Raw genomic sequence first — 19,657 nt, 5'->3', positions numbered from 1 at the left:
GTCACAGTTATACAAAATATTCAATTGTCCTTTATCACCAGCCATTATATGTAAATAAATTATTTGCATGTTTTGAATAACCAACGTATTGGTAAACAGTAGGAAAGACTAATAAAACTAATCTCAGTAGACTTCAGAACAGCATTTCAGTAGCAGCTACATGTAAATGGAATGAGACACGTAATAACTATAAAATCTACATCCAATAATCATGTCATTGTCGATATATTTACCGGTGACATTACAGTATGTTATTTAAATGACCAAAAACAACGAAAGAAATTCCGTGGTGAACACAACACGAATGCAATGGATCCGAGTTCTAACCGGAAACTTACAGTAAGGGAACCTAAAGTAAACTACGTAGGTTTCAGGAATTACTCGTACAAGTGCCAGTAATCAATGTTGATGGAATAACAATGGATACATCAATCAGAGCAATATGAACCATAAATATCCTGATGTGGAATTGTGAAATAGCCACGTAGGTGAGGAAAAACAGAGTCCAGCGCGGCCCTGAATGTCTTTGATGTTTATTTGACAGTATTGCCGCTTCCAGGCCCCAAAACAGCCGCCACTCTAACCAAGAACAAACACCTAATCTCAATACAGAGGAAACGTTTTGTCAGGGCCGCGGTGGACTCCATCTCTCCTACGTTCGTAAACATCAAAATTATCTCTTGATGAAATCAACAGATGAATGTGGAGTGGTCGTTTATGAAGATAATTAAATTTTAGGTTTGCACTAAGCAAACTCACGGGTACTAAGAACAACTGTCTTGGTATTAAAGAAAATAATAATAATAATAATAATAATAATAATAATAATGGCTGTAGCCTAGAGTGCAAAATATTTTATAAGAAGGGACAGCTAGGTGGACGGGACAGTGAGCCTAGGATGGCCTTTGCGGATGGCAGCTGACTGTGATTGTCGTGGCAAAACACACACACACACACACACACACACACACACACACACACACACACACACGCACACGCACGCACGCGCGCGCGCGCGCGCGCGCAGTAGGCAAGGCAATAGTTTCACAAATGCTCGATACGTCCACCTCGACACCACAAACATAGGCAGTGTTGATTTGATTTGATTAATTTATTACGCTTGAAGGCGACAAATCTGTTACAGTGCCATGTGGCCATATGTGAGGTGGATACAGGGGAACTCGTCCCACGCAGGACACGCTGTCTAGCCAAAACAACACCCACCAAAGCATGGATGACGCATGAGAATAACACCTAGGTTATCATCTACCAACAAATGTTTACAAGTGTCCACTAATGTGAGTCAGTGTGGTATTAAATCAGAGACATGTGGACACTGCAGGCACTCATGGTCAAGGGTGTTGGCACTGGGTGCGTCACACAGCTTACAGGAGGAGAAATGAGGTGCGTAGCCCGCCCCAGCCACCTGCCACACAGGTCGGTAGCCCAGTCTGAGGCGGGCACACACCACGTTATGTCGACGAACCATAAAACCACTGCAACGATATCTATGGGGACAAGAAGGAAAGTGGTCATAATGTTGGATAGACACACTGTGAGCCCTCTCAGCACTTCTACGGTGGAGAATAGGGGAGCGGGCTACCCTGCGTATTATCTGCTTGTAGCAAATGGGGGAGGCATAGTAGCATCCACAGCGGTCAGATCCAGTCCACAGGCAGTCCTAGCAATGAGGTCAGCGGTGTTGTTGGCTGTGAGACCAATATGAGATGGAATCCACAGAAAGTGCACCACCAGCGAATGATCGCGGGCAGTGGCCAATTGACGGAGTATCTGCATAACGAGGTGTTGATATTCAGGCCTGGGAAAGGAGAGGGCATGGAGGGCCGGCTGTGTCACAGATGATCAAGCCGCTCTTGTTCGTCTGATTAATAAAGTAACTGCACCCAGGAGTCCATGTAGTTCGCAATACGTAGAGCTCGACAAGGTTGGCAGTCGACAGCCCAACCAATCCCCTTGAGGTAGGTCCAGAAATGGGAAAATACAACACAGCCAGCACTGCCATCCTCCTGCAGGGAGCCATCAGTGTAGATATGATGGGCCGAAGGGAGGGACGATGACAGCCTGGCGATGGTCTCCAAAGCTAGCTGTTTCTGAAGCTGGGGCAGGTCAGTCTTGGAGGCTGGAGTGTATGAGGCAGCAGGCACAGGGGTCTGCCAAGGTGAAATGCCATAGTCCATCTCCTCAGCAAGCACCGGTACGGTGATGTTTAAGCATCGGACGTTTGAACAAACAGCATTAACTTATGTGCGGCCACCACTGCGAAGCACAGGCCTTGGTGCAGTGGGATCAAGGGAAGTCCGAATGATGTGAGAGTAGTGGGGAGAAAGGTGAGGATAATGCAGGCACTTAACGCTGAAGTATGTAACCACAAAGGCAGGGAAACTGGTAAATGTCGATATGCATACTTGCGGTTAATGATATTGATGTTGAAATCAGTAATGGTCATATTAATGATACAGGTGCAATAATCTATCTATCTATCTATCTATCCATATATATATATATATATATATATATATATATATATATATATATATATATATATAAATTAAGTGTGTCTTACCATTTCTGTTCCTAATATTTTCTTAAAATGATTGATCCGAATATTAACATGTATTAAATATTCTAGTGGTAGGTGGTGGCGACCATCATCCACTCACTTGGTGTAGTGCTGCCTACTTCTTCCTTAGCCTTTATCATTCTTTTTCTGTGCCTGCCCTCCTCTCTTCCTATTTCTCCCATCTTTCCTGTCACTTCTTATTGCTTTTCTTTCCTTTACAGGTGGCTTTATATTGAGTGACAGGCCAAATGGTTTCCTGTAAGCCAAGAAACCATTTACAACGCTGGGTGGTGACCATATAACCAAACCATACGTGCTTCCTACTTGTCAACAAGTGGGTTGGTGGAGTGTTAGTGCCCCTCTCCGTAAAACAAATAACTCAAAGTCAAATGGCCACCTCTTAAGGGATTATGGCGTCTGGCAATAGATAGATAGATAGATTAAATGTTTCCAGGCCTTAATTTTGCAGGGTATGACTGGATGATAATGTGATTATCAAGGATGTCACTATCATTAACATAATCCAGTATTTTAACTTTCATTGAAGAGAGTGAATGACGTATTAAGAGGTTCTAAAACATCAAAAGATTATACAAACACACCATAATGTTGACTAGTGGGTTACGTAAAAACAGAGGTAGACTTGACAGCACTGGTATCAAGTGCCATGTACACCCTTTGAGTATGAGCAGAGTGAACAGGATGACCATGATAAGTGACATTAACAGACACGGTTTCTGGGAAACCGAAATATTAAACATGATCAATATGAACATAAAATATCAACACATTTCTCGTGGTGTGAATTTAAGACAAAACATAACATGTTGGAACCAGAGCAGCTTCACATGGGGCAGCCTCACAAGGGAGCACGGTGAACCGGAATAAAGGACACAAGTGAGAGGTAGGAATGATTGAAGAACAAGGATCAAATGTTGCAAAAGAAAGCAAGAAAACATAGAACAACCAATAGAGCTCAGAAGGTATTGCAGCCTGAAGAACGGAATTATTAACATGCACGGGAAAAGCAATGATCTTGAAAAGATTAATAAAACTGCAACTAATTGGAACATGAACGACGACCGCCTAAGGAGTGAAAATAGCCTCTAACACAAGGTAAAGCAATTCTAGAGATGCAAAAGAGAAACTGGGAAGTAGACTAAAACTTGAGTGAGCCCAGCATAAGATAGAATCAATATCAGACAGGAACCAAATCCAGAATAACATGACCTTCAACAACATCAACCGACAAACGAACGAAAGAATGTACCTGTGACGTTAAAGAATTAATGAACAAGAACAAGTTATCATGTTGGTGGCAGAGTAGGATGGATGCAGTGTGTTATGTATGAAGTGGAATACTGCAGGTATCAAATCAGTGGAGAAAACGAGTTGACGTACCTCTTTCAATGCCCCACCGGTATGGGATGTCTTTCTGTAGCCTACAAAATATCATTGTCCAACACAAGCTCAGCTACTTCCACTGGATGAGTAGGTAAGGCCAAAGCGTCAGCAGACTCTTGGAAGGAAGCAGCCTTAGACCACAGAGGGTCTGTGCTGGAGCCCCCACAAACTGGAAAAAGATGCCACCGCTAGCCAGATAATGTAAAATGCAAAAGTGGGGTCAACTTGAATTACCCTCTGTTATAAAATTTTTGTGTTACTTTTACTGAGAATAGGATATTTATTGATTTTTCTACATATAATACTGGAGAAAGAAAGGTTTCTTTATCAAAATATAATGGAAATGGAAGGTTGTCATTTGCGTCTGTCTCAGTTCAGGGATAGTATGCATACGATTATTAATATATTGCCTAAGTATTGATCACTGTCATGTTTTTAGGTGTCCGATGTACTCTCACTAACTAAAGTTCGTTCCCCCAACCAGCCACTGCGTGAATACGAAACACCTGAGGATCGAAAAACGAAACATCTGAAAGAAGTGCTATTGTCACCCAACAGATGGCGCTCAGTAATGTTTATGAGGGGTACAGGGAGGTTGGGAGAGGAAGGTGCGATGGGAGGAAATTGTATCTGGGTGCAGATTACGTAGCTAAATCACCAGATGTTGATATGGCTACGATTGTGATACATCTGGATTACAATAAGAAAGAAAATAATGTTCGGTAACAATTTTTGTATGTGTCGTGGATGTTGTAGCAGCAACAGTGGTCAAGTGAATATTATGATTACTAGCAATATACTGAAATCACACATATTAAGTGTTAGAGCAGGGCCATATGATTCTTATTACTATTATACAGTATTTGTTATAATATTTTCAGTATTAACAAACGGTCAGCAATCTGACCGTTATAAATTGATTTATTCCACACATTACCAACACATAGAAATTATGTCGCAGATAAGCAATGGGGTGCTTCTGAAAAGCCTAGTATTCCGTCAGATGGCTCCACTGTAGCAGTAAACACATTCCCGCGCTGTTTAAAAAGCATAATTTTATTTGTTAAATATTTACACTGTTGTGTGAAATTGTGAATCATAGTAATGTCATATGCCGTAATATAAATAATACAAACAGAACACGTATATATAACGTATCATGAATTGTTTATATTTACCATAAACTGAAATTAAAATATCACTGATGGCATGTGATGGCAATCCGCCATTTCAGTGGTCCTATATTATTTAATTTCTGCTACATTTAGTGCAAGTTAGATTCTTAATACATAGTTTATTCAGAGTGTAAAGTACGCCTAGTGGGTATCTTGACTCATCCAGTCTCTATGTGGGCAGAAATTTAATGTTGAGTAAATACTGGCATTCACCATCAAAAATGATCCGGTCTGAGGAACCGTCCCAAAACCAAGATCGTTTACGCGTCATTCTTTGCCCGGTCTCACCGAGGACAGACGACTGTGGAAGGTACACAAGTTAAGACATCGCCTCCAAGTGATCCGCAAGATTCACACGGAGTCAAGTTCAGTATTCACGATTTTATATATATATATATATATATATATATATATATATATAGATATATATATATACAGTGTATATATATATATATATATATATATATATATATATATATATATATATATATATATATATATATATACAGTATATATATATATATATATATATATATATATATATATATACAGTATATATATATATATATATATATATATATATATATATATATATATATATATTATATATACACACACACATGCAAACGTGAGAACACATGATGAGTAAATACTACTGCATCCTCTTAAATGTCTACCACGAGTGAGATTGCATCCAGGTCAAGAGGACTGGTATGTGCACAAGCTACTGACTCAGTCAGTGGAAGATCTTACAAACATATGTGTGTCGACAGGTGGCCTGGAGACAGTTCTCACATGACCATACCATTAGGGACTTGCCAAGAGGGGGCAATGTGTGTGAGATATTGATGATAAGATGACCTTAAGGTATTTATTTGGTAGGCACTTGGTGAAATGTAAAAATTAAAATAACCACTAGTTCTCAACAGAAAAAGACAAAACTTCACTAACACTTTATTTACAAAAAGCTACAATGATACATATATGACTCACTCATGATGCAAGGAAGCTGCAGGGGAAGGTCTCTCTCTCTCAGCTCAACAGTTAGGAACTCACATTACTGAACTATATGTGTTTGTGGGTGTGTCCATTTACGACAGTAATGTAACCAACGTCGGATACAGGGATATGAGAAATGGGCGTAGCTTAGTTAACAGCTAGAGAGGCAATATGTGGGAATGACAATCACACAAAGGTATCGCTCACTGAAACACACTGCCTGTACATAGTCACTTACGAACCAATGACGAATGTTATGAATTTAGCTTGTTTCTACTCTGAGTGAATCCGTGACATTACACGCCATCAAAATAAAATTTTTCATGGAAACTTGACATCCCTCGTGAAAAACTTAAACACGGGACTGTCTTGTGGTGCGCATGCGTGAAGGAAGCGAGTAAAATGTTGAATGCCAGTATTTACTCAACATTAAATTTCTGCCCACATAGAAACTGGATGAGTCTAGATACCCACTAGGCGTACTTTACAGTCTGAACAGACAATGTATTAAGAACCAAATTTGCACTAAATGTAGCAGAAATTAAATAATATAGGGTCACTGGAAGGACGGGTTACCATCACATGCCATCAATGATATTTTAATATCCGTTTATGATAAATGTAAACACTTCACGTTACGTTATATATACGTGTTCTATTTGTATTATTTATATTTCGGCATATGACATTACCATGATCCACATTTTCACACAACAGTATAGATATTTAACAAAGAAAAATATGCTTTTTAAACAGTGCGGGGAATGTGTTTACTGCAACAGTGGAGCCATCTAGCGGAATACTAGCTTTGAAAGCACCCCATTACATCGCATACTGTTCTGTGCATATCGTCAACAAATGTTGCTCCCCCCACCAAGTACTAAGTGTATTGCAGGAAATAATGGTTGTAATACACCTATGGTTACACTTGATAGGTTTCCCTCAACCTCAGGTCAACATAACAGAATGGTGTTTATTATTTTCTTTCACTTGTCTAGGAATGTAACAGGAAGATTGTTGGATGTGAGAGTTCTGAGAGGGGAGGGTGGAGGTATGTCTGACCACTACCTGGTGGAAGGAAAGTTAAGAGTAGGTAAGAGATGGGTGAGAGCTAGGAGGGTTAGGTGTGGCAGGGAGGTTTTGAAAGTGAGTGAGTTGGATAAAAGAGAGAAAAAGATAGAGTATCTGGAGAAATTGAAAGATGAGTGGAACGCAGTGAAAGATCGGGAAAATGGCAGCGTGGAGGAGGAATGGCAGTTGTTTAAGAGTGCTGTGGTGGGGCATGCAGAAGAGGTGTGTGGTGTGAGACGTGTGGGTGGTGGTGTAAGAAAAGGAAGTGAATGGTGGTGCGAGGAAGTAAGTATGGCTGTGGCTGAGAAGAGACGTGCATATGAAGTGTGGCTGCAGAGGATGGATGAGATGTCATATGAAAGGTAAAAGGAAAAGAGGAACAGAGCGAGAAGGGCTGTGCGTGATGCTAAAGTGGCAGCAGATGAGAGGTGGGGTAGGCGGCTGACAGAGAATTTTCAACAGAATAAGAAAATGTTTTGGAAGGAGGTGAAAAGGGTGCGAAAGGGAGAGTCTGGGAAGGAAGAACGAGTAAAATCAGAGGATGGAAGGATGTTAATTGAAATGGATGCAGTAAGGAAGAGATGGGCAGAGTATTTTGAAAGATTGTTAAATGTAGAGGAAGAAAGGGTGGCTGAGATTGTGGCGGATGGAAGGGTGCAAGGAATAAATGTGTTGGGAGAGTTAAATGATTCTTTGATCACGAAGGAGGAAGTGGAGAAGGCAGTAAAGGAGATGAAAACAGGGAAAGCTGCAGGTATGGATGGGTGTGCTGTGGAATGCCTGAAGGGTGGTGGAGTGACTATTGTTGACTGGTTAGTAAGATTGTTGAATGTGTGCTTTGAGAAAGGTATGGTGCCAGTTGACTGGGCAAGTGCTAGTGTGGTCCCGTTGTATAAAGGCAAGGGTGATAAGTATGAATGTACTAGCTTTAGGGGTATATGTCTGTTGAGTGTTGTAGGTAAGGTGTATGGTAGAGTGCTAATTATGAGAGTTAGAGAGGGAACAGAGGGAGTGATTGGTGATGAGCAGTGTGGCTTTAGGAGAGGGAGGGGATGCGTTGATCAGGTGTTTGCTTGAGACAAGTGTGTGAAAAGTATTTAGCGAAAGGCAAGGATGTGTTTTGGGCATTTATGGATTTAGAGAAAGCATATGATAGAATTGATAGGGAGGCTTTGTGGACTGTTTTAAGATTGTATGGACTTGATGGTAGGTTACTAAAAGGGGTGAAAAGTTTTTATGTAAATAGTAGAGCGCGTGTAAGAGTGGGAAATGCTGTGAGTTATTGGTTTCCCGTGAGAGTGGGGCTGCGACAGGGATGTGTGATGTCGCCTTGGTTGTTTAATATTTACATGGATGGTGTTGTAAGGGAGGTGAATGCAAGAGTTTTAGGTGGAGGTCTGAGTCTGGTGAATGTTGATGGTGGAGAGTGGAATCTGAAGCAGCTGCTGTTTGCAGATGATACTGCACTGGTGACTGATTCAGAGGAGAGATTGAGACAGTTGGTAGAGGAGTTTGGAAGGGTGTGTGAAAGGAGGAAATGGAAAGTAAATGAGAATAAGAGTAAAGTGATGAAGTGTACGAGGTTGATAGATGGTAGGGGGATGAATATAGTTTTGAATGGTGAGTTGCTTGAGGAGGTAGATTGTTTTAAATATCTAGGGTCACATGTTGCTGTGGATGGAAGAATAGATGCAGAAGTGAAGTTTAGAATAAATGAAGTAGGAAAGGTGCTGGGAGGAATGAAAAAAGTGTTTAAATGTCGTTCGCTTAGAATGGATGTAAAGAGAAGGCTGTATGAGGGTGTTGTGGTACCGACTGTGTTATATGGGGCTGAAACATGAAATATGGGTGTAGCAGAGAGGAAAAGTTTGAATGTAATGGAGATGAGGTGTCTGAGGAGTATGTGTGGAGTGACACATATGGATCGGGTGCGAAATGATGAAGTGTGAAGGAGAACTGGAGTTGTTCGTTTGATGGCTGGTAGAGTAGAGCAGAGGGTGTTCCGATGGTTTGGGCATGTGGAGAGAATGGATAATGAGCGATTGGTGAAAAAGATAACTAAATCTGATGTGAGAGGTGTAAGGCTGAGAGGAAGACCACGAATAGGATGGATGGACAGTTTGAAGAGAGCGTTGGATGCGAGAGGGATGTCTGTTGAGCAAGGAAGAGTGGCTGTGCGTGACAGAAATAAATGGAGAGAAATTGTGAATGAATAAGTGATGACGCAGCCCTGAGGGGATATTCTCCCGCATTTGGTCTGATCAGCTAGTCAGGTCAGGTGCGGGTAAGGGGATGGGTCTGTTATGATGTGGCAGGGGTAAACCAGTTCTGCTGTCTGGCCCTGCTGCGGATGTCAATGATTGCATTGCACAGTTGACCCTTGTGCGGTGTGGTGCGGTGAGGATCTGTCCGTTCTCCCCTTTGGGGCTAAGATGCGAATGAATGTGTTTGAATTGATGAGTAAATGGGGAGTGTGTCGTCCTGTCTCGGCTACCTCCCTTTCCTTGGGGGAAGCAGCCTAGGTATATAGATATAGATAGAGTTTACCCCACTGACGGACTACTTTACTGAGCAAAAATAGCACTGCATTATTTTCTTTTAGTAAACCAGTACCTTCAGTGAGATTAACTGTAAAAAAAAAAAAAAAAAAAAAAGCATACTATGTAGACTGTAGGTATTGTTAACCCGAACCTTAGTTGAGACAAACCTGTCAGCGTAACCTTACCCTTTCTCGACTGGTGCAGGTAAAATAGACACCCCATACTTAGTGCAGACATTGTCTTTTCCTTAGACCCGTTATCAGGTCTAGCAATCCTGCAGTTACGTAAGTTGTTCACTCCATTATTATCACTATGCAAAAACAAACACCTGGTGTCCACAACTTATGTAATAAAACAAATACCTTACTAGAAGTACATTGTGGGTCTTAAATTGTCTGTGATACACGTGACTGGTTATTACATGTCTGGACCACCCATAAACAGGTGGTTAACTATTCAGGAGTGATGGTCTTCACGTCTCTCATCACTCTCCTTTGTCTGTCTGTCCCTTGTAGAAATGTTTGCTACTGTATTTGTTATGATGGGGTCGGGGATGTTGGGAGAGGCCGATTGTAGGTTTGTATGGGGGTTGTGATTATGTAGCTTTATCACCAGATGTTGATATCCTGCTAACAAAACGATTGTCATTGCGATGGTTCACAATATGTACTGGTAAAACTCGGCCATTCATTGCTGGAGGAAGGCTCCACCCACAACAGTAAGTAGCTGAAATTGTGCAGCACTAGTGGCAGTAGGAGTGTAGGGAAATTACTTTTCAACAACTCCCGTTCCAAATATTTATAGCCTATTTATATAACACTGCTTCTTCAGGAGTGTTGTGTTATTTACCCGTCCCCTCCCCGGAGGGGCCTCGTAACAAAGCACGCCTGATTGCAATTTTATGAATGTCCAGTACTTCATGTTTGCCATTATAGAACGGAGTCTGGTAAGGCATGCTAGTATAATTTCATTCCTCTAAAATAATAATAATGGTCTCTTACACTGTCAAATTTGATTCTCAGATACAGCTCCTAAAGCTATGCCAAGCACTATTTGTTTACCATTGCCAAGGAAAGAAATGTATCATCGGCAAGTAATTACATTATTTATCAAGCAACAATTCCATTTACTTCAAAACTCTTGTCTGTTTCCTTCCACTTATTATTTTTTTCACTCTTGTATGTTCTTCCCTGTCTCCTGCAGCTCCTGCCATCATTCATTAGACTTTTTGGACCTTGCATTTAATCTAAATGTAAGCAGTGGTGTGTCTTACCATAGCAAATCTCCAATACTTATTTGGTTTTGTTAAAATGTTGGCCAGAAGTGAATAGTCTATGCTGAAAGGTTGAAGTTCAGCAGTGCTACCAGTAAAGTGCTGTATGTTTAGGCGAAACAAAGAATGGCTTATAGTTCATTTATAAACTGCAACAACCACAAAAAATTATTACTAGTAATAGTGTTTAACCATGAATTTCAACCTAAACTCCACATCTATTTAACTAACCCACTTCTGGTAAATCAGAATGGTTCTTACCTGTTCAGTTCAACTTAAAGAGGCCTTCCAAACGTATAACTGTTGCTATTTTTACCTGCAACAAAGAATATGTAAATGAAAATGATAGTACAAATAATAAGATGTTTTGGCCAAGATAAGTAGTTGAGAGTCTGGCTTAGAGCGTATGAGAGAGGAGACCAAAGATGACCTGCAGGGATGGAATGGAGAGAAATATATGAAATGGGGTGTGTGAGTTGGAGGGATGGCAGCCAATGACAAGAAAACTTACTGGTTATTATCCTTTATTAACAGTGCAATATCTCGTAGTTTCTGCAAGTTTCCCACAATTATAGTCACTGAATCGACAGTCAAATGGTTTCTGAACAAAATCTCTTGGAATTCCATTTAAATATACACTATATGTAAGGTATTTTTGTTACTTCGTTTATATTGCCATTTCTACCAAAGCTTTACCATGATCAACAGCTTATGCAACTTCGTTATCGTTGGCAATGGCTTAACCATCTCGAAACCACTGATTATATTCACACATAATTTCGAAGAAACTACATGCAAGCCATGTAAATCTCTTGTAAAAGATTTAATAGGGGCATAACTACAATCAAAATGAAAATATCAGTGGGTAATCTGTCTTCCTCAACACGCAACTACTTTTGTTTACTGAGGATTCGTCCTTACCGGTAACTTATTTTTGGCCCACCGAATTAGGCTCATTGTACACGGTTCAGAGGAGAAAGAGACCTGATAATGGCAAGTAAGAGTATGTGGTAAAAATTATGGGACTGAACTGTGAAATCAGCACGGATTTAGTTGGCAAAATTCCCGAGACCACTGACTTACGAAATAACCAATCATCCCGCTAGTTCTCTCTGCTAGTTCTTCTCTCTGCGAATAAGTCGTACGTCTGGCAGCCGGCGGCGCATGCGCAATGAACGCAAGGAGTCACGATTAGTGAGGAGTCAGATCTGAACGCTACACCGGTCCCTAAACTCCAAGTGCACCATGCTTGTCTGAATAACATCCGCTATTTCTTCTTTTGTGTCTCAACTCCTGTCAGTCTTATTTATCCTGGGACTCCTGTCGCTCAGTATCCGCAACTGGTTTGTATAAGGCCCCTGATTATTGTACAGTAAAATCAGAATCTGTAATTGCCTATACTTCACATTATCATTTCGCACAGCGCTTCCACAAATATGACATCTTCAAACCCATTAATATAACCTTTCATCTGTCAACAGACAATCTTTCCATCACACCAAAGAACTACGAATGTTGGACTTTCCCAATCAGTCTGATTTCGTTATGAACCAGTTTTCTTCAGCCTTTAACCGTTCCTGGGTACATCCAGTCTTTACATGTCCTCCAGTGGTACTCTGTTCTATTGGATTTTTTGTTACTATATGTATCCTATACTGTTGTGTCAAGCGAATGGACAAAAGACTGCACGAGATCCGTGTTGAGGCAAAATTAGTGCGACAACCACGAGACCTGGAAACTAGTAGTTCTAACTAACACTCATTATGGTCGGTTAAGATGTGATCATACTGAAGGAAGAATCCCGGAGGAAAATTGAAAGTTGTGCTAATTGAAACAAAATGTAATAATATAATTACTACACAGTGAGTCAAGGACATGAAAACTAGTAAATACAAATAAGAGAAATGAATGTGTGATCACTCTGAAACAATGCCTTCGTATGTACGATAAACTATTGTGTCTTTAGTGGTGCATTCAGTTGCTATATGTTCCTCATAGAAATATCATTGTAGTTACCAATGCTTACCTTTATATATATATATATATATATATATATATATATATATATATATATATATATATATATATATATATATATATATTATATATATATGACCAAAGCTATATACTATGTATGTCTATTATCACTACACTTCTCATATACTACATGCCTTGTTAAGTCGTAACCTATACCATGATAGTGCATTGTTTACGTTCTACTTTTGCATTTATTAATACTTATCATTTTACTATTCCATCATGGCCATGTACTGTAAATATATTTCTTTCCGTATTGCATCCAACTTCTTACATTATAGTATAATACCCCTTGTATTATTATACTCCCATGTAGTCCACAGTTGACACTCTTACCATATTATAACTTGATACCTCCACCGCTGTCAGGAGACGTGTATTTATTTTTGACTCGAGGGGAAATTGTAACCATTTGTAATGTAGTATGTAAATATAGCATGTAAATGTATTGTAAGTGTGTTCTAAGGAGGGCGACGTGACCTAAATCCCTTAATAAGGTCTGGCCTGATTCAAATTTTACTGATACTCTCAGTTCATAGGAACGCGCCGGCTCTCTACTCTGTAACAGCGTGGGGCCGGGTGAGGGTGGAGGTTAAACAGCTGTGCTTAATACATTATCAAAAAACCACTCCCGGACTTTGAATTCACCTACAACTGACGTCAAGAGGGCTTAACAGTGGGCGCCGATAAGGAGAACGTGACATGTGACGGTAACGTCATTTGTCTTAGCTGTGACTTAGCGTGTCTTAGTGTGTCTTAGCTTGTTACAGGTTGTCGTAGCTTGTCAATAGGTGTGACTTGACGTGTCGTAGCAATAACTTGGAGATCGGATTCTGAAGACCCGCTACGACACACGAAGTTATACCTACGACAGGCAGTGTTACACCTGAAGCTCGTGTCCCATATTCAAGTTCATCTTCAAGAATGACCCCGATCACCACAATCTTACCCTCGAGGTATGATTTTGGTGAAATGTCATGATCATACCTCAAATAGTAGGCCTAAATGGCCATTTCACGACACAGTCACGACAAGCTACGACAACCTACGACAAGTTAAGACACGCTCAGATACGTCATGTCACGGCTAAGACAAATGACGTTACCGTCACGACATGTCACGTTCTCCTCCTTGTTGGCGCCCACACTGACAATTTCTGAACATTTAAAAAATTTTCATAGCACGCCAAGAACCGTGATGAATGACCAAGTTCTCCACGTCAGTGCTACGTCCTCGCTAAGTTACGCCACGTTACTCATGATGACATGCAGCGACACACGAAGACATGAAGATCGTGACGTGTCGTGGGAAAGTTCCTGACAGTTGGACATAGACTGAAGACACGCTATGACAACTTACGACACGCTACGTGGTGGTGTCTTGGTGTGACATGGAGTCAAAGTGACCGTTATTTCTTAACTGAGGGATGATCGGAGTGTATCGTCAAGATAATGTGACGCTTCCGTAGGGTGGCGTGGGATGTCGTAGCTATGTCTTCTGTGTGTTTTAGTACTAACGTGACTGTGTCGTGAAATGGCCGTTTACGCCTACCGTTTGAGGTATGATCGTGGCTTTTCACCAAGATCATACTTCGAGGGTAAGATCGTGGTGATCGGGGCCATTCTTGAAGATGAATATGGGACACGGGCCTTACCGATACTCCCAGTCCATCATGTGTGCAACAGATCAACTCTGTAACTGTCATCCTCTGTCTGTACTTCTTTTTGTCTATGACTTCCTGTCTTTTACAGGCAATGTGTTCAGGCAGCTCGAAATTAACCACTCTAGGAAATGGCTCTTTGCTATGTTTTTCTTGATGCGAGTAATCTTGCTGGCTTGTAGCCTTTAGTTCTTTCTTCCCTGCTTAAAATAAACCTGTCTGTTGTGAAATACAGTACTTGTCACTTGCTCTGTTGCCATGTCCTGTTAGGTTCATATGCACTTAAATTAAATCCCGTTGTGCCGGTAGTATTTATTTTGAAAAGCTAAATTAAGTTTAGCCCCAGTAGCTGTTTCGTGTAAGGTTTGTTGTTTAATCTCAATATCATATTTGTTGCACTTTGCTCAAACTTCACCATATCTTTTGTGGAACATGGTGACCAACATTGAACGCAATACTTCAGATGTGAGTGTACTAAGAAATTATGTTACAATGATATTTTCCAAATTGTATTCAGATATCCTATTTATGAATCCAACTAATGTGTTTGCTTCATAATTTTAGTGCATTGTCGACATGGTTTTAATTCATCTGCGAGTATATAATAAAATGTGTGTGTGTGTGTGTGCACCTGCAAGTCATTCTGTTGGTGGAGTACGGTGGCCAGGTGGTTAGAGTGGGTAGATGGACAGACAAGATCGGTGGGTTGGATAGGCTAAGGCCTTCTAAAACACAAGGCCCGCGCCTGAGTGTGCGGCCTGCCTGATAATGTCACTGAAGTAGTTGAATAATGCCTCTGCCATATCTGCTTCATGAACACACATCCCTTCAGGATGTCAGTATACTAAATTTCAGCTTTTGTTGCTCACTCAGGTCTTTGAAGAAGCTGAAATGTTCAATACGTGCAGTCCCGATCCCCACTTTCTGCCTCCCCCCCCTCCTTCCCCGGTGAGAAGATGGTGACAGGCAAAGTAAAATAAGGCGAGGTGAATGGGTATTTTCGGTTCAGTAGCGTGTCTATATTTGTGCGTGTGTGCGTCAGATGAGATGCCAGCATCTGTTCCCTGAGCTTTTCTACAACCTTGTCCTTCAGGTAGTAAAGAAACTAGGGATCAAAACTGTACATTTCGCTTCTCCTCTGACAAGAATTTCAGTGCTGGTAATACAGAATAATAATGTGACGACTTTCAGTTTCTTCACAGAGAAGCCTTGAAATTACAACAGAATTCTCTGTGTCAGTCTGCTCTAACGTTTTCTGAAAATTCTAAGCCATTAAAGGAAAAATTTCTTCCTTCAGTAATTGAAAGTGTTGTACGCAACCTGTCCCTTGATACACATTTTTCTCTGTGTGGTCTGAATGAGATATAATTTAGTGGCATCTCTGTTAATACGATTTTATAACATTGCATTAAACATATGGTCGATATACTACTCAAAATCTTTGCCCAGTCTTTCAACAATCTCTCTCTCTCTCTCTCTCTCTCTCTCTCTCTCTCTCTCTCTCTCTCTCTCACACACACACACACACACACACACACACTATTTATGTATATATATATATATATATATATATATATATATATAGATATATATAGATAGATATAGATGTCATAAAAAAGACTTTGTAACTCCTTTGTAGAGAAGTTATATATATATTAGACTTGTGGACGAGCGGTTGTTATACTTGAGTAGCTTTGTAAGTAGATAATCTTCTTTCCCATTTGTCATTCAATGACAAGGAGAGGTAAAGAATAGTATGGAACTATTTTTATTTGTCTTGGAAATATTAACAAGTCTCTCACACAGAGCGAAGTATAAAGTAGAGTCCCAGGAGCTATCTCCCTGTCTCGCTCTCTCTGTCTCTCTCTCAAGTTGCTAAGCCCTTCTCCCTGCGACCTGTCTGTTCTATGGCTAGCTTCCTTCTGAGCTCTCTTTCCTAAATTCTGGTGAAACAGGAGTCGTATCACGTGTGTTCCCTGTGATTGGAAAGTTCTAGAAGCCTGTGTGTGAGTATGTGTGTATGTGTGTGTATGGTCAACAAGGCTTTGTTCCTCTGGTGAATTGCTGACAACTAACTGACTGGCTACTTCGTAATCTGTCGTCAGCTTTTCCTCAGTGTAACTTGCAAGATCATTTCCCATTCCCAGGCTCGCATTGAGCTGTCTATCTATCTATTTATCTATCTATCTATTATGATTTGTAATTATAATATGGACTCATAACATATGCTCGGTCCACGCAGCGGAAGGACCTCCGACAGCAATTATTATTGGCACATGCTAATCTATTAGTACATAATATTGATTATAATAATGTATACATATAATATTTATAGTAAATAGTGATTATTCAGTAATATTACATTTTAAACAAGTTGTATACATTTTGTGAGATGTGTATGTATAACAGACATACGCATATAATTGTGCAATGGTAATACTGCTAGGTTATACATTACATATTGAGTTATCAATATATATATATATATATATATATATATATATATATATATATATATATATATGTACATATATATATATATATATATATATATATATATATATAGATATAGATATATAGGTATACATATATATATATACCCCCTGGGGGTAGGGGGGTTTTTCAAGAATACTCCCCCAGTATCCCTGCTTGTCGTAAAAGGCGACTAAAAGGGTTGGCGGAGGGTTAGTGCCCCTCCCCGGAAAACAATTAACTAAAAATCAAACAATAAGCCTCGAACAAGGACTGACCAAACGTTCACGACCAAGGACCGGACAAAGGACATTGCAATTGGAACTTGGAATGTAAGGGGAGCAAATGATGAGGTGAAAGAGAGAGAGATTGTCCAGGTGCTTGAGGATGCGAAAGTGGATGTATGTGGAATAACTGAAACAAAATGGAGAGGAGAAAGTGTGAGAGAATGGAAGTATGGATGGGGTATATGTACAGGAGTAGGTGAGAATGAGAGGGCAAAGGAAGGAGTATGTATAGTTGTGAGTAAAAGATGGAAGAGGAGAATAAGACAGTATGAATCAGTTGGATCAAGGATTGTGTGGGTAAAGTTGAAAGTTGGAACACAAATGTGGGCGATTGTGTGTGTGTATGCGCCAACGCAAGATCGTGCTAGAAGAGTGAGAGAAGAGTTCTGGACAAATGTAGAAGTGTGCATGGTAAAGTTTGGAAGGAATGAGAGAGTGTTTTTGATTGGTGATATGAATGGTAAAGTTGGGAATGTGAAGGTGGATGGAATAGTTGGTGAGTGGGGTGTGCCTGCTGAGGTAGATGAGAATGGGAGTGCGTTAGTGGACATTTGTGCTGGGAGGGGGTTGGTGATAGCCAATACCCTCTTCAGGCATAAAATGATCCACAGGTATACATGGCGAGTGATGAGAAGGGTGGGTGGTGAACTGAATGAAAGGAAGGCAATGATTGATTATGTGTGTGTGGATGAAAGGATGTGAAGATGTATATTGGATGCAAGAGTTTATAGAGGATGGGGGAGTGGACTTTCTGACCATTACTTGGTGGTGGCCAGAATTAAAGTTCAAGTAAGATGGAGGAATAGAAGAAGGGAAAGACGAGAGGAAGGAGTAGTTGCAAGGAGAGTGGAAAGGTTACAAGAGGATGAGAAAAAGGCAGAGTATAAGAGAGAAGTGGAGGAACGATTGGGCAAATATGAATTGGAGCAGATGGGGGAAGTGGAAGGTGTGTGTAGAATATTTACAGAAGAAATATGTGCAGCATGTGATGTGGTGTGTGGAAGGAAGAGAAGACAGAGGGGGGTGCAAGGAACAGCGTGGTGGACTGAAGAGGTGAAACGGGCTGTGGCACAAAAGAAGAAAGCATACAATGAATGGATGAGAAATAGAGGCGTGGAAGAAGTTGAGAGGCGGAAGAGAGAGTTATATGTAGAAAGAAAGAGAGAGGTGAAAAGATTAGTAAGAGAGAGTAAGAAGAGAGTGGATGAGGAATTTGGAAGGAATTTGAGTGTAAAGTGGAGGGACTGTAAGAAAATGTTCTGGAAAGAGGTGAAAAGAGTAAGACAGGGTGGAAGTGAAGTTAGCAGGGGAGTGAAAGATAAAAATGGTAGATTACTAGTGGAGAAGGGAGAAAAAGTGAGCAGATGGAGAGAACACTTTAAGGAATTCTTGAACGTGGAGGATGGAAGTAATGCGAGTATAAGTGGCTGGGGAATGGCTGGGAGAAGGAGGGAGGTGAGAAGACAGGAAGAAATCAGTAGGATAGAAGTTGTGGAAGCAATGAAGAAAGTTAAATCAGGGAAAGCCCCAGGAATTGATGGAGTGTGTGGTGAAATGCTGAAGCATGGGGGAGAGATAGTAGTAGAATGGATGTGGAAGATGTGCAGATTGGCCTGGGAGGAAGGTAGAGTCCCGGAGGATTGGAAGTCAGGTATAATTATTCCCTTGTACAAAGGAAAAGGGGAAAAAGAAGTGTGTGGTAATCACAGGCGCATTTGTCTTCTTAGTATAATAGGAAAAGTGTATGGTAGGATACTTATTGACAGAGTTAGAGAAAGAACAGAGAAATTAGTTGGAGAAGAACAGGGAGGCTTTAGGAAGGGAAGAGGTTGTGTAGATCAGATATTCATTCTCAGATCTTTAGTGGAAAAGTTTCTAGAGAAGGGAAAGAAGTTGTATGCGGCTTTCATGGATTTGGAGAAAGCATATGACAGGGTGGATAGACAACGATTGTGGAAAGTATTAAGAATATATGGAGTAGATGGGAAGTTGTTGAATGCTGTGAAGAGTATGTTCGATGGTGTGAAGGCTGCAGTGCGTGTGGATGGTGAACTAAGTGAATTTTCTTTTTGAAAGTTGGGTTGAAACAGGGATGTGTCATGTCTCCATGGTTGTTCAATCTGTACATGGATGGGGTAATAAAAGAGGTACAAGGTAG

Source organism: Coenobita brevimanus, chromosome 84 (genome assembly GCF_032717465.1).
Source record: "Coenobita brevimanus isolate Jiangsu-jjx chromosome 84, ASM3271746v2, whole genome shotgun sequence".
In the NCBI taxonomy this organism is placed as follows: Eukaryota; Metazoa; Arthropoda; class Malacostraca; order Decapoda; family Coenobitidae; genus Coenobita; species Coenobita brevimanus.
Note: the sequence above shows the minus strand (reverse complement) of the source record.